Below are 15029 nucleotides of genomic sequence, written 5' to 3' on the forward strand. Positions count from 1 at the left end.
TGGTTTCACCTGGCCGAGGGTCTTCAGTGCCTTTCTCTGGCCGGGGTGAGAGTGTCTGAGTTGCTAGACACAACCAGCAAGCGGTTTCGCTTCAGTTGAAGCATAAAAAATTTAAATCACTTACTGCGTTATGTCTGATGGTTTTCTCGGTTTGCTGGGGTTTCGGATGGCTTGCATGTGGGCAGATTTTATGATAAATAATAAGGCTTGCCATTGATTACTGTATACATGTCAGCTGGGGATTGGCCAGGCATGTTATGGGCCATTATAACAGGTTGGCCTGTTTCTTCTTCAAGGGATTCCCTCTTCTCTTCTCTATGCTACTGTTTGATCAAGGGGGCGTCTCTTCCCATGACCAGTTTTCCAGTGAAGACAGTGCTGGCTCTTCAGTCATCTCATGGTTTCTTAGTGAACGTGACGAAGTTGCAGCTGGCTCCGACTCAGAATCCTGTTTTCACTGGGGCCCAGTTCCAGATGTTTCTGGCCATTGTGAAATATCCTGTCTCTGGGGTGTTGCATATTCAGTCACATCTGAGCCCTTTTGTCATCACCTTTTCGGGTGGTGTCATTCTGGAGGAGGGGGGCAGGGCGATCTGTCTGCCACGGTGTTCTTGATGTCTGGGGATCCTTGACACCTTACTGTCCTCATGAGGTTCATTCTGAAGCACTGGGTTCCAAATGTACTGGTTTTGTCATGCCTTCTACCTGTGACAGAGGAATTCAGGAGGGAACTGAGCTGGTGGCTGGTGACTTTCATCATTTGTTCCCTCCAGACCCGATGATAATCACTGAGGATGCCAGCGAGAGAGGTGGGTGGGCCTGGTTGGGGGCTCTCCAGGTCAGGGGCCTGTGGGAGGTCTTCCAGAGTGCTCGCTCTTCCAACTGGAGGGATCTGGAGGCATTTCAGATGTCTCTCCTTCACTTTCCCCTCGGCTGAGGGGCAAAGACTTCATCGTTCAGATGGTCACCACCACTGCCAAGTCCTATGTCAATCGACAGGGTGGGACGAGAGCTCTGTCTTTGTCGGAAGTTGCGGATGAGTTGTTCAGGTGAGCTCAATCATCTGTTGGCTCTCTCAAGGCCATCTTTATTCAGGGAGTTCTGAACTGTCAGGCCAGTCACCCGAGCAGGGAGATTCTGTTCTCTCAGGACTTCTGTCTTTCTCCCCAGGTGTTTTTCATGGTGTTTCAGTTGTGGGGCCACCCTCAAGTGGATCTGTTCTCGAGCCATTCTCATGCTCTTTTTCCCTGTTTTTCCCAGAGGATGGGAGGCGTTAACTTCAGGGGTGGATACCCTGTCGTGTCCTCGGCCAAGGGCCCTGATGTTTTCTTTTCCTCCGTTTCCTTTGTTCCAGAGGTTTCTGATTCGGGAGCGAGATTGCTCCGGTTGTTCTTCCTATTCCCCCTGCAGTTTCCATGTCTCCAGGTTCAGTCATTGGTGAAATGTAAACTAATGACTTGGAGATTGAATGGGGTTTTGATGTTACATGGTCTCTCAGCTTCTGTGTCTTCTTCTGTGCAGGCATCCTGATGATTGTCTTCTAGGTTTTCTTATGCTCGACACTGGAAGATATTTCAGGCCTGGTGTGATCGGAAGAGTTTGGTTCCTTGGTCCGTTTCTACTCATCAGGTGTTGGAGTTTCTCCAGGATGGTTTTCAGTTGGCTCTTAGCCCTTCTACTCTTAAGGTTCAATGGTCAGCAGTGAAGGTGTTCCGATCCCCTTGGGGTGGTCTGGAGGATGACCATGGTCTTGTCTCCAGGATCTTGAAGGGATTTTCAAATTTGAGTCTAGTCCTGCAGGTTGTGCGTCCTTCCTGGGATCTGCACTTGGTTTTGTGGGCTCTCCAGTATCTTCTTTTTGAGCCCTTGTCCTTTATGGGGTTCCATCTTTTGACCTTGAAGGCATTATTACCTGGTAGCCGTATCTTCGGCTTGTCGCCTTGGGGAACTGGGCTCCATGTCTTGTTTGTCTCCTTTCTTTCAGGTGTTTGAAGTCAGGATTTTACTTCGGTTGGGTCCTGGATTTGTACCCAAAGTGAGGTCCATGTTTCATCTTCAGCAGGAAGTGATTCTTCCGATGTTCTTTCCTGATCCTCAGTCTCCTGAGGAGGTTGCACTTTATTCACTTGATGTGCGGAGGGCGGTGTTGTTCTGCCTGGAACGGGTGTAGGAGGAGTTTCGGGTCTCCTCCGCTTTATTTGTGAATTTTTGTACAGTCCTGAAGGGGGGTAAACCTTTGGATCAGACCTTGGGTAGGTGGATAAGGTCTGTGGTCCTGCTGGCATTTAAGCAGTTTGATCTTTCTTCTCCACTGAGGATCCAAGGGAGGTCTTCTTGGGGCATGTCTTTTTGCCTGTGGCTAAAACTTGTGTTTTCATATTCTATGAAGTTGTCCTGGTCCGTATTTTGGCCTGGGTACATCTCACTGAGTGAGTCATCATGGCGAGAGGGACGAAGGGGTACTGCTGCATTTACTTACTGGTAATAATCTTACTCTGAGTACTTCTCTCGCCGTGATGACTCATAGCCCTTTCTCCCGCCCTTTTTGGCCAGTCCAACCGTGTGGTGTTTGGGCTTGATACGGACCAAGCAGTATGGAAGGGGGAGGGAATTTTATGTGTTGTAAATGGTTATGATTGGAGGCACAAGGGCCTTACTGAGTGAGTCATCACGGCGAGAGAAGGACTCAGGTAATGCTATTACCGGTAAGTAAACGCAGCATTATACCATATTGAGAGCAGTGCTTAATTTGTACTGGTGGCAGGGTCTGCCTGGAAACCAAAATCTACTCTGAAAATGTGTTCAAACAAGCCCCACACTGCAGGAGATGCAATTAGAATGGGGCAATGGGGCACGGTTGGGTTTAGTTACCCCCATCTTGAGCGGAAAGCAACCCCAGGGCTGCAGCCTGCTATGGAAATCTTAGCGTGACAGAATGACCGGTCCAGCCCTGCTGGTGGCTGGAGGTGGTTGGCAACATTCCAGGAATGTAGGTATCAATGCGTCAGCAGGTGTGGTGGCACTGCACCCCAGTTACAGCAACTTTTTAATATTAGGGACCATAGGATTCTTGCAACAACCCTGGTCCAGCCCTTTTGAGTGGGGGGGTTGGGGCCTCATTTTTCATCTTCACACTTTGACCCAGACCAAGGAGAGAAAGGCAGAAATGCGAGAAAGACAGAGGAAAGGACTGGTAGAAAGCAGGAATGGAAGAGAACCTGGAAGACTGAGATAAAGAGACAAGAAGTGAAAGGTTTGGAAGTAGTCTTGAGGTGTCATCAAAACTGTGCAGACTTGGCATTCACTAAACTCGCAGGGCTCAGTTTGAGCTGGTGGTTGCAGTCGGGGCCACCAGCTCGTTTATTTGGAGAACGAGACTTGCTTTTCCTTTTCAGACTTTCACCCAGAGAAAAAAAAGAGAGAGAAAAACACAAAAAGGGAAAAAAAGGGGCAGAAAGAGACACAAAATAGTGACACAATCATGTAAGGATGAAAAGAATCCGGCTGCGGACTTCTGGGAATAACGTATTATTTTACAAATTAAACACTGGATAGGCTCCTAAGAACACCTGTGGGACCATCTACCAATTAATTAATTATTTAATTAAACCCACAATCACCAGAAGGTTTCCTGGCGCCTCGAAGAACAGTTGAACATTAGAACATCAAGAGAGAAAATACTAAAAAAAAAAAAAAAATGCTAAGAGAATAAAAAGGTTTGTCACGGTACTTGTAAAGGGCACGTGATTTTAAAAAAACAGAACAAATCAAGCCCTCTGGCGGGAGGCATGTCACATCCCAGACCGCGGCGTTAAGAATAGAGGAAAGCCGCCAGTTAATGCCCTCTCATCAGCCGGTGGTAATCGCGCAGCAGCACGCGAGGGTTGAATATTCCACAGAAACATGACGGACTCGGGGCACCGGGGATTCTGGGCTCCAGGGCCGACTGATTTTCAAATCGCCAGGTTCGGTGGGGAGAGCTGGAGGTAGGCGGGAATTTAATTGGCAGCGAGATTAAATCCTCGGCGAGCTCCTGAAATCCAGCTCGGACGAGAATCCCTCATCCCTCCTCGCGCCGCCTCACATCTGCTCCGTGTTACCCGAGGAGATTAAAAACATGGCGGCGCCTCACAAGGTCTTGGAAAACAGACAAACATGTAAACATCTCAATTAAAGACAAAAGCTACAGGCCTTATCGTGGGTTTCCGGGGAAGTCCCGCGCTGACATCATTGACCCGTTCCAGTATCATTCATGCACGTTTGCAGACGTTAAAAAGATTTAAACATTTATTATTCCTTTAATGTAGAAGAAAAGGCCAGGCCTAAACAAACAAGTTCAGCCATTTTAAAGGATTCATGTATATGTACCTAAAAAAAATTACACTATATATGTGGTGGAAAGAACAAAACCAAAAATGTACCCGTAAAATAACAACACAAGCTGAAAGTGACCGACCCCCAACATACGCCAATAATAAGTTCATAGATGCAACTAGAATCACCTGGAATTTACTCTGCAGCAGCAGGTATGCTATAAGGGATAAAGTACCCCCTGCTGAACATTATAAGGATATTGCAAGTCACCGAGGAGTTCTATAACCACATAGAGCGAGTCCCTTTATAAAGTTATGGAACTCCGAGTTGACTTGCAATATCCTTATCATGTACACCAGGGGGAACTTCATCGCATATAATACATGGTCACACAATCACCTTTCCCACAAACCACGTAATACCTTGGTGCGTAGCTCTATATGTGTGTAAACGTAAAGAATATAAATAAAACCTCTACTGCAAAATTAAAAGTATCAAAAGCCTGTTAGTTGTTGCAAACAGATATTAGAAACAGTTCAATACAAGTCAGATAAACCAGTCTGCAGTAGCACAGTAGAATGTGCAGATACATGCAGAAAGATTCTAGCTTTTCTCTAAGGAGTTCCAAAAATAAACACATTCTCTCTGCTTGTCATTGTAAACTATTAAAATAGAGCAGAGGAAAGAAAAGCAAGTTCCGTTTTTCATTGCTTTAAACAGCTGCTTCAATTACGCTCCGTGACAAGACCTACCTTTCATCACGGCTGCTGGCTCTGGCAGCAGGCATTGTGATGTCAGAATTCGACTATAATAAGTTATAATAGTCGAGTTCTGACATCTTTTCTTTGTAATAGGCGACTAGATGTGTCACAAGTCACCAATTATAAAGAAATTAGAAACTGCCGTATATACAGGGATTACAGAATCCCATGTATTATAAACCGCTATGAGTTAGCTCATATGGGAAGTCATATGAGATAAACTCATATACTAGAACAAGAATCTAATAGAAACCATACGTTCGTGGTACACCAGTCGTGGGTTTCTCAGTAGTATAAAAAAGAGTATGCAGATCCTGTAGTGCAGCAGTGAGATGGACGTGTTAAGGTACCGTTGTTTCAGGAACGAAATATGCTCCTATAGGAGCATGTGCCCCCACACACCCGTGTGGGTGTCATGCCTCCTCATTGGGCAAGCTCCTCGTCGGGCCAACACTGCAATGCCCGACGGGCACACTCGAAGGGGATCTTTGCTGGAGATCTTTTTTGGTAATGCCGTTTGATAAAGTGCGGGTGTGTGGGTTGAAAGTGTAGCTTGGTAGTGAAGTGATTTAGGAGTGAAAAGTGTATTAAAATAGACTAAGTGATCCTCAAGAAACCTGTTTAATGTAATGAGTTCACTTGCCTAGTTATCAGTGAGTGCTATCAGAGTACATAATGGTCCGAGATAGCTTAGTAAATCTAGTGAGTCGACATGTTTCTCCCCTATTTATGTCAGGAGAACTGATCCTGTGTCAATTCTCCAGGACCTAAAATAACCCTAATCTACTCAGTGAAGGAATCTCAACAAGTAGATTATGGAAGAGATTTCCAGTCACTCGGAACAATTGTGGTCTATCAAGTATATCTAAATTTGAGGGGAGAGTTTTTGGCAGTATGAACAGGTGCAACCTATCAACCCGCAAGAGACTGAATTGTGAAAAAATCAAAGAGCAGGAACACTCCATCTCTGTGGATGTTAGCTTATTTTACATACTCAGGGGCTTAGTTACAAGCCCAGTGTGCCGCCAGAACGTCACTTTTTTTGACTTTCCGGCGGTGCACAGTGCAGATCCATAGCTACGAGGCCCCAGAAATCCACCCTGTGTGGCGTTTCACGGCCTCATAGACATGTTGTAAGGCAGCACAGTGCAAGTCACTGCTTTGCTTACACTGCCTCGAGGAGGCACTCAAGGACCCTGGTTTTTGACACATTCCCAGATTTACAACATAGTGTAGATCTGGGAATGCGTCATAACCCTGCGCCTATCCATGGGTGGCGTAACCGTTAGTTTTGAGAAGGAAGCTCTACCTTCCTGCACAAAAACAACCTGATTTCAAAGCCGGCACCCTTTCACCATGGTGCAAGGGTGTTTGCATTGACGCTAGGCAGCCATTTGTGCCCCAGCGCAGTGTCAGTGGACGGAAATACGCTGTATCTCATACATGAGGCGGATTCATTCCCTTTTCTTTTGATGCAGGGCATTGCAGCAAAGTGACATGCAGCTCTGACTTGTGTCAAATTGTTGTAAATGAGGTGCTCAGTGTCTGTCTTTAGCCTTTCTCTATATGTGGGTTCTTTTCTTTGCTTCTGATGGGCATGTGATCGTCTCCATCGTTCTTTCGATCTTTGGAGGCAAATTTGGGTTACAGTTGTCTTCTTCGCAATTCCTACTATTCATTTGTTTACTCTACATTTCTCAAGTAAGCATACTTCCAGTACCCAGTTTAGTTTATGTGAGTAAGCTTGTCTAATTTTTTACCCACCCCAGAGCTGGTGATTTGGTAATCAAGCCATCCAAGCCCCAGGAAATGCCTGGAGAAAAATCTCTAGTTCGGCAAAATCAGTGTTGGTTGTGGTAATTTCTTTAGCTAAGGTCCTGGACCTTTTGAAATTGCCAACTCTAATGATTTCTGGCTGGATATGAAGGCCCTTTATGGTTGAATCCAAAAGGGTGTGTGTCTTGGGTAACATCAATATGGCCATCTCTATATAGTGGAATAAGGGGGTCTGTCTAAAACTCAGTCCCTAATTAACTCAGTTAGCAAATACCACAATGGGCATATCCTCTGACAGGATAATGTTTGGGGGGCATTTGCATTAGAAATTATCCCAGTTTATAGGGCATTTGATCCTCCATTGAAAGACCCCTTTGTGGTAGCTGCAAAGTTTTTCTATAAGATATTTGTTCCATATATGTGACCCCAAGTGGTTGCATCCCCAACCTTCAGAGCTCCCCTGAACTTCAATGCATTTCCAGACAAGCAAATGTGATTTATTTCCCCAAATGATGAAAGGCCCTTGGGGATCCTGAAGCTATTGCACCATCACTATAAGAAACAAGGGATTGAGGTGCAAGGGAACATAGAAAGTGACTGAGACAGAACCATGACCAATGTGATGCAAAGGCAATCAAATTTCACCACTGTTTATAGTTCCCATCCAAACCACAGGCCCTAGAAAACTATACATTGTCCTTGATAACCCTGTTAAATCTCTCAACAAGACCATTACTTCTGGGAAATGAAGGAGTTTTGGAGTGCTTCACAGCAATGTGTTCCAAAAAACCCTCAAATTCCAAGGATTTTATTTGAGCACTTGTTATCCATAAAAATCTCATCGTGAACATCCTCTCTGCCAAAAACAGATTCCAAAAACTCAATGATCTTTGCACTATTGGCTACTCCCACAAATTTAATCTCAGGCCAACGGGTATAAAAATCCATCATAACAATGGCATATTTAATGATTCCGTTCCTCACTGAAAATGGACCTATAATGTCGAAAGCCAATTTGCTCCAATTCTTCTCTGGAATGGATAATGCCTCAACTAGGCTGGGAAGCCTGAGCTGAGCTTATCACCATTTTCACAGGACATGCAATCTCGAACAAAAGGCTCCACACTCTTGTCTAGTACTGGCCACCAAATATTTTCCCTTGTCCTTCTTTTCATTGTACACATTCCAATATGTCCTTCATGGGAAAAGAAAGAACCTTATTCCTCATGCCTGCTGAAAGTACCACCAAATCAGGCAATTCCTGCGGGGGCCTTACTGGCACCCTTGATTGTGAAAAGATCTGTGAGAGGCTTATGAGCAACCCGCACTGTGAACCATGGACCAATAAATACCTCTTGAAATTTGTTATGCCCCACCAGCATGCTAATACTCCACAACAGAGTAATATGGGTTAGCACCCTTCAAACTCTGAAAGCAAAAAACAACCACTTCCTCCTTACCATTAGCACTATAGCTCCCAAACCCCTTTGACTAGCATCTGACTGGCACGATGACGCTATCATCATATGTAGTGAATGGCTTTAAAAGGATGGCTTGGGCAACCTCCTTCTTTAACAAGGAAAATTCCAGAACGCACAAGTCATTCCAAACAAACTTTTCATTTTTCTTGGGAAGCCTGTGCATATTACAGGGTTTTTTCTCTGCAACTAGGAACAAATCTAGCATAAAACTACAGCATACTCATAAAAGACCTTAACTAATCCTTATTTTTGGGGATTGGAAACTCTTCAATAGATTTCACTAGACTGCTCTTAGGTTCCACATCACTGGAGGACATCTTGTAACCAAGATAGTCTACACTCGAAACTCCAAACTTGCACTTTTCGACTCTAAGAGCAACTCTCAAAACTCGACGCACTTTATCACTGTGTTCGTCTTGATTGGATCCAAAAATCAAAATGCTGTTTAGAATACAAAAACTCCATTAATATCCTTAAGCATGTTGTCAACCACCCTTTGGAAAATCGACAGGTTCAAAGCTTGACCAAAGAGCATACGCTTAAAGTGGTACACACCTTCTGGAGTGATATAAGATGTGAGATACCCTGACTTGCGGTGTGTTTTATGGTATACTGCGGCCATATCCAACAACGTAAAAAAATGTTACTACCCTTCAAGGTGGCAAACATATCTGTTACATTGGGGAAGAGATGCCTGTCAATCCAAATTCTAGAGTTCAAGTCGCATAAATCAACACACATGTGTAAGGACATATTGCCTTAATGAGCCAAAACAACTAGTGCTAATCATTCATAACTCTCTTTTGCTTCTATCATGCCTTGGATACAAAGTTTAATTATTTTGAGTTTCCTTCTTATGGTTAAAGGTAAGCTACAAAATTCATGAGTTATCGGATAAGTTTCCGTCTTTAAATGTATCTTGGGCATTAAACCATTAAGCAGCTCTAATTTCTCTTGAAAAACTTCTGGAAATTCATTCACCAAAACAATTTGTTCATCAGACACACATTCCAATAATCCTTTCTCCCCAGAACTTGTTCCGGGTGGTTTGGGTCCAAACTATGCCCAGCTTTCTTTGTTGTGGCCAACCCAACAAAAATGATTCATCTTTGGCTACATATAATAGATTATAAGGCATGCTATCTTTGAATTTAAGAGTGGCATCAAATTCTCCACTCGCATCAATTGATTTACTACCATACCCTGTGGATTAAGCAAAAGATTTTCCTAAAAAAACCTCTTTCTCTCAGTAGTCGAATCGCTCTCTACTCCCACATTGCAACAGCGCCTTGAGATCCCTGTAGGGATGATTTGTGCGTCTAACAAATGTAACTAATAATAATATTTGTATTGATCTTGCCAAATATTCTCCCTAATCAGGGTGAATGGTGATCCCGAATCGGTCATGACTTTGATATGCACATCCATAATCTCAACCACACCAAATGGACACTTGATCAAATCGTATGAAACACCTGTTAATAATTTTTATTTACACATGCATCTGGTGAAGGGCAATAAGAACGTTCAAATGTCAGAACAACATAATCATTACTTGGGGTTGTATGATGATAACAAACATCTGCCATATCCACTGTGTTGAATTTTTTATGTTTCATTTTCAATTAAGATTTGCACATTTTAGCAAAATGACCCTGCTTTCTGCATTTAGCACAAGTTCAATCCTTTGCTGAGCAAAATTGGGCATTGCCTGAATGCAAAGAACTGCCACATCTATAGCATTCAATGACTATACTCTTCCTCCGAAGCATTTTTTTATCTGCTTTCTTTTGGATATTGTTGACAGGTAAGACATATTGGCCCTGCTGTTTATTGTCAGAGGGAGACATCTGTTCCATGAATGATGTGGTACTTTCAGTACTGGTTGCAATCTCTATGGATTCGTCTAAAGTCAAATTAAGAGTTGATAATAAAGTCTCTTGAATTTTTCAGCTGTTAGTCTTCTCAACTAATTGATCTCTAATTAGCTCCTCTTCAAAAGATTTCTATTTTACAAGAAACCACTAGAATACCTAAGCCTGATACTAAACTTGCAACGGATTCCCCTAGGATTTGATATCTTTTATAGAATTACTCTATAATGATATTTTTGCCTGCTTTAAATCTAACATCTAGGGATATAATAGCAGATGAGTACTTTTGGTATGTGCTTTAGAATTTTGTGGCCTTTACACCCTATACAATGGTGTAAAATTGCAAAACAAATTGAGTGAACATGTCACCTTCACTGGCATCTAAATACACCTCAAATCTTTCCTTCCAATGCTCCTAATCTGTTCCACTGGCCCTTGGAGTGGGCGTGAATACTGGAAGAGGTATTAAACCCTGTTGCAGGACATTGGTATAAATAGGGAAAGAGACCAAACAGAAAAACTAAATCTCATAATATTGCAGAAATAATTGTGCAAGGGACACAAAAAGTTTGCAGAATTATATAATCTGTTGAATTGTTTTTCTTAAACAGTAGTGGATGATGCAGGGAAAAGTAACCAAGAACACACAGTCTCAGAAAATGAGACAGCAAAAAGGCATCAAAAACACACAACCTTAGAAAACAAGACAACATGGTGTGTGGTACTTTTGATAGACAGATGTGAATTTAGCAACAGTCAATGTAGAGGACGGGAGATTTGTCTGTAGTTCCTGTCATAGAGTAAGGTGTGTGTACCACCATTACACCAGTTATTAATTTCAGGCAAAGAAATTGTGATGCTGTAGATGAAGATGTGCCTATCACCTAATACACGTCATGTTTGTTACAATATGTAAACATTTCTCTTTGTACATCAGGACACATCCATCAGGACACATACGTGTTATTCCCCTAGTTATGTGCTGCGTATCACAAAATACATTGTCGCTTCCTGGAGACAATGTGAATGCAATGTAGTACTTATAAGGCTGTACAAATTCAAAATGGTGTTGCTATTAGTGTGTCATCACAAGCACTTTTTATCCTCCAAGAGGTGTGCCTATAATCAAATACACATGGTTTTCTGGAGAAAGTGTGGACTCAAGGCAAAATGGCATAACGTTGCGCTTCTAATTTATAACATCATTAATACGAATCAGTGGCAATGCAAAATACGCCTCCTAAAGTGGCAAGCAGGCAGAGTGGCACTGGGAGAAAAGTAATGGCCCAGGAACAGTAGGCAATCTCACCCGAGGCACAGAGATACGTTTTGGAGCTTCACATCAATGCAGGAATGACAAGGGTGCTCCTTGAATCATCCAACAGTGAACTTCAAGAGGAGGAGGACTGCACGCTGTCCTGTTGTCTCATCGCCAGTGAAAACAAGACCAGATATGGTCTTTTCAGCTTCCTTTATTTCAAGAACAGGTCAACAACAGGACGAGGCTTAGAAGGGAGTTGACTGCAAGCTCCCAGTTCAAATAATACTTCTTCAACCACCCCACACAACATTCCATGTTGTATGCCCCACCTCCATATTAAATTGCATAGTCCACTTTCTACATTTCCATGTCTTAACATCCTACCATCTTATCTAAAAGTAAACTTAAGGCGTCTGTACGGGAGGCATCAGGACTAGGGGTCAATGAGAGAGAATTTGTGTTGGTGCTTATTCAGGGAGATGCGGAGGGACCAATCTTGTGTCCCACGATTCTAATCTGTGGTCTCTCCTTCAAAAATCTGGGAATTTATACCTCCCGTCTCCAAGAGTTGGTGTAGAGCCTGAATATTGGCCCATTGGTTGCATGACTGAAGAAGGACCTCCAATGTTGGGGACGCTTCCCCTGAAACCCTTGAGGTGGGTGGTGCTATTTAAAATGATCAGCCTCCCACGCTTTCTATGTGTTCATGCCAACTTTCCCCACTCGATTCCAAGGAAGTGGTTCCAGACCATGCCGTCAAATATTGTGGCCTTCATTAATGGACGGCACTCTCCACACAATAGGGGAATGGGCATGATGGACCTTTTATGGCTATTACCTAGCCACCCACACTGCGACCATAAACAAGTGGATCAGTGAAGGTTGGGACATGCTTGGAACTACACCTACTGGGCCAGGATGGCCTTCTGGGCTTACTCTATGGGAATCTACTTCCTCGTTCCCTCCTGGACTGTACCCAGGTGGGCTTGCCTAGTTGTAGAACAACACTCTGCCTCATCACCCGGGACTGTACCTGGCTACACCAGGTGGCAGGTCTGCAGGTCGTTTCCCGGTGGGACAAAATAGGAATCTCCCACCTGGAAGATATCTGGTGAGGGAGCACCCGGATGTCGTTTCGAGATCTCCAGAAGCACTACCATCTCTCTCCCAAACAGTTTTACTGCTACCTTCAAATACACCACCCACTGCCATAACACATTCCCATAGACATGCTAATGCCCAACTTCAACCATCTAGAGACCAAGATTTTGATGGGAAAACTGGACAAGGGTGCCATCTTTCACACTTAGCGCTCCAAATCATTAATACCCCTGCCCACTTCTCCGCCCTCCGTCAGAGATGTGAGGCCTGGGTTGGGCTGGATGACGATGATGACTGAAGCACAGCCCGGATGGCCTAAGGGCCCGATTGAGAATGGTTGAACTCAACTATCTGCATATGGCCTACTTGACTCCCCAGCTTCTACATTGCGCCGGAGAACCTCACACGTCTGCTGCACTAGATGCTTACTAACTGAGGCTTACTTCTTTCACATGGTTTGGGCACGCCCTTTCATTTCCTCTTTTTGGGATGGACTTTGGAGGGAGTTATCTCAGGTCCAGGGGCACAAAGTGAAGCTTAATCCTAGGGTGGAATTACTGTGACTATTAGAAGATATCAGGGGGCAGAGATTGATAAGAACATTTGTAGGGGTGACCACACTGGTGGCCAAGAGAGACATTCCCCACAAGTGAAATTTGCCAGACCCCCCATGGTTGATGTAATGGAGAAAAGAGGTGGACTGGTGCGCTTGCAATCTGAGATGCGAGCGGGTATCCTCAGAAGCACACCAAATTCTGGGTAAAATGGAGGGTGTATCATTGACTGAGTGGGGGACCATGATTCTATGCAATTGCAGATTAGGTACTACTTATTATATTACATCCTCAGGTGACAGACATTTACTGTGTAATGATCAGTTTAAAAATCAATAAAATTTGGTTATTGAAAATTAGTAAACATAAGGCCTACTCTGTGACGTGCAAATGTCATGATTTTCGTAATAATCCTGTTATTTAAGGTCTTGATGGAGGTAAAAAAATTGATCTGCATTGAGTAAGTCTACTACATTCATCTCCCTTCACAACATATACATTAGCTACACTAGTCTCAGCCCACAATTTATAGCCAAGATCTTTTGATATTAATAAAGTTATATATATGAAATAGTTACTTGAAGGGTTTTCATCCCGGCGTATACTCATGCATTGATCTGTTATTGAGCCATTCACATTTTAATCCCGCACAATTCAGCATCCAGTTCTATCCTAAACCCACATGCAAGGACACTCGAAGTAACTCTTGCTATTCCTGGACCCAGATGTCATGAAGAGGTTGGCAGGAAGAGAAAGTAAACAGGGTTCTTTGAGATCTACTTAATTTTTAGGTTGAAGCTTATCAGACAGTGCAGCTGTCTGGTTTGCAGAGACGTCTTGGGGCCATTCAGAAAGCTTCTGTGGGAATGCATTCTGCCCATTGTTTACCATTGGATTTGGATTTTGTAACTCACAGTTGCTTGCTTTCTAATTACTGGCTTTATTTGAAGTTGTTGTCCCTAAGAATTAATACGCACAACAACGGTGTTCAAAGAAGTTGCAGTTAGGTCATCAATATTGTGTGTGCTCCTGGAGTAACGCCTTCCATTCACGATGTCATTTAGAAATATGATTACTGCACCTGCTGGGCAGGGTGTATCCCCCTGGGCACAACTCACGTCCTATTAACTAGGATTCTCAAGTTGTAAATAAAGGATAATCAGTAGAAACAATAGTCCAATCCTGGTATTTTTATTCCTTATGGTTATTCATATGGTTTCACTTCATTCCATTTAGATGGCGGACTTTGAATCATAATGACTGGACTGGGATATCCAATGCATTTCGGGTATCTCACCCTTCATCAGGGACCAATCCAACGTAGGAGTAGTCACTGCACCCAGACCCAACCGGAGTAGTCACTGCACCCAGTCCGGGTGCAGTGACTACTCCTACGTTGGATTGGTCCCTGATGAAGGGTGAGATACCCGAAATGCATTGGATATCCTAGTCCAGTCATTTTGATTTAAAGTCCGCCATCTAAATGGAATGAAGTGAAACCATATGAATAACCATAAGAAATAAAAATACAAGGACTGAACTATTGTTTCTACTGATTATTCTTTATTTACAACTTGAGAATCCTAGTTAATAGGACGTACGTTGTGCCCTTGGGGACACACCCTACCCAGGAGGTGCAGTAATCATATGTCTTTGTCCCTCCAATGTCCCTCCCATGGAGCATAGCCTGTTTACTGTATTCTTCCACAAGTGTTTGCTTTCTGTAAACAGGCCTTTAATTTGTATTCTTATCTTGTTACATTTGCTGCGCATTGAAAGACAGAGGTCAAATGTTGGGCTCTGTCTCCTGAGGAAGCTTGGTGTTTTCTTTTCTTTCTCTGACTTCATAGTGAGAGGATTTATGTGACAATCATGCTAGGTAATCGGGGTGTGCTGGAGGAAGGCTG

This window comes from Triturus cristatus, chromosome 11 (genome assembly GCF_964204655.1).
Source record: "Triturus cristatus chromosome 11, aTriCri1.1, whole genome shotgun sequence".
Classification (NCBI taxonomy): Eukaryota; Metazoa; Chordata; class Amphibia; order Caudata; family Salamandridae; genus Triturus; species Triturus cristatus.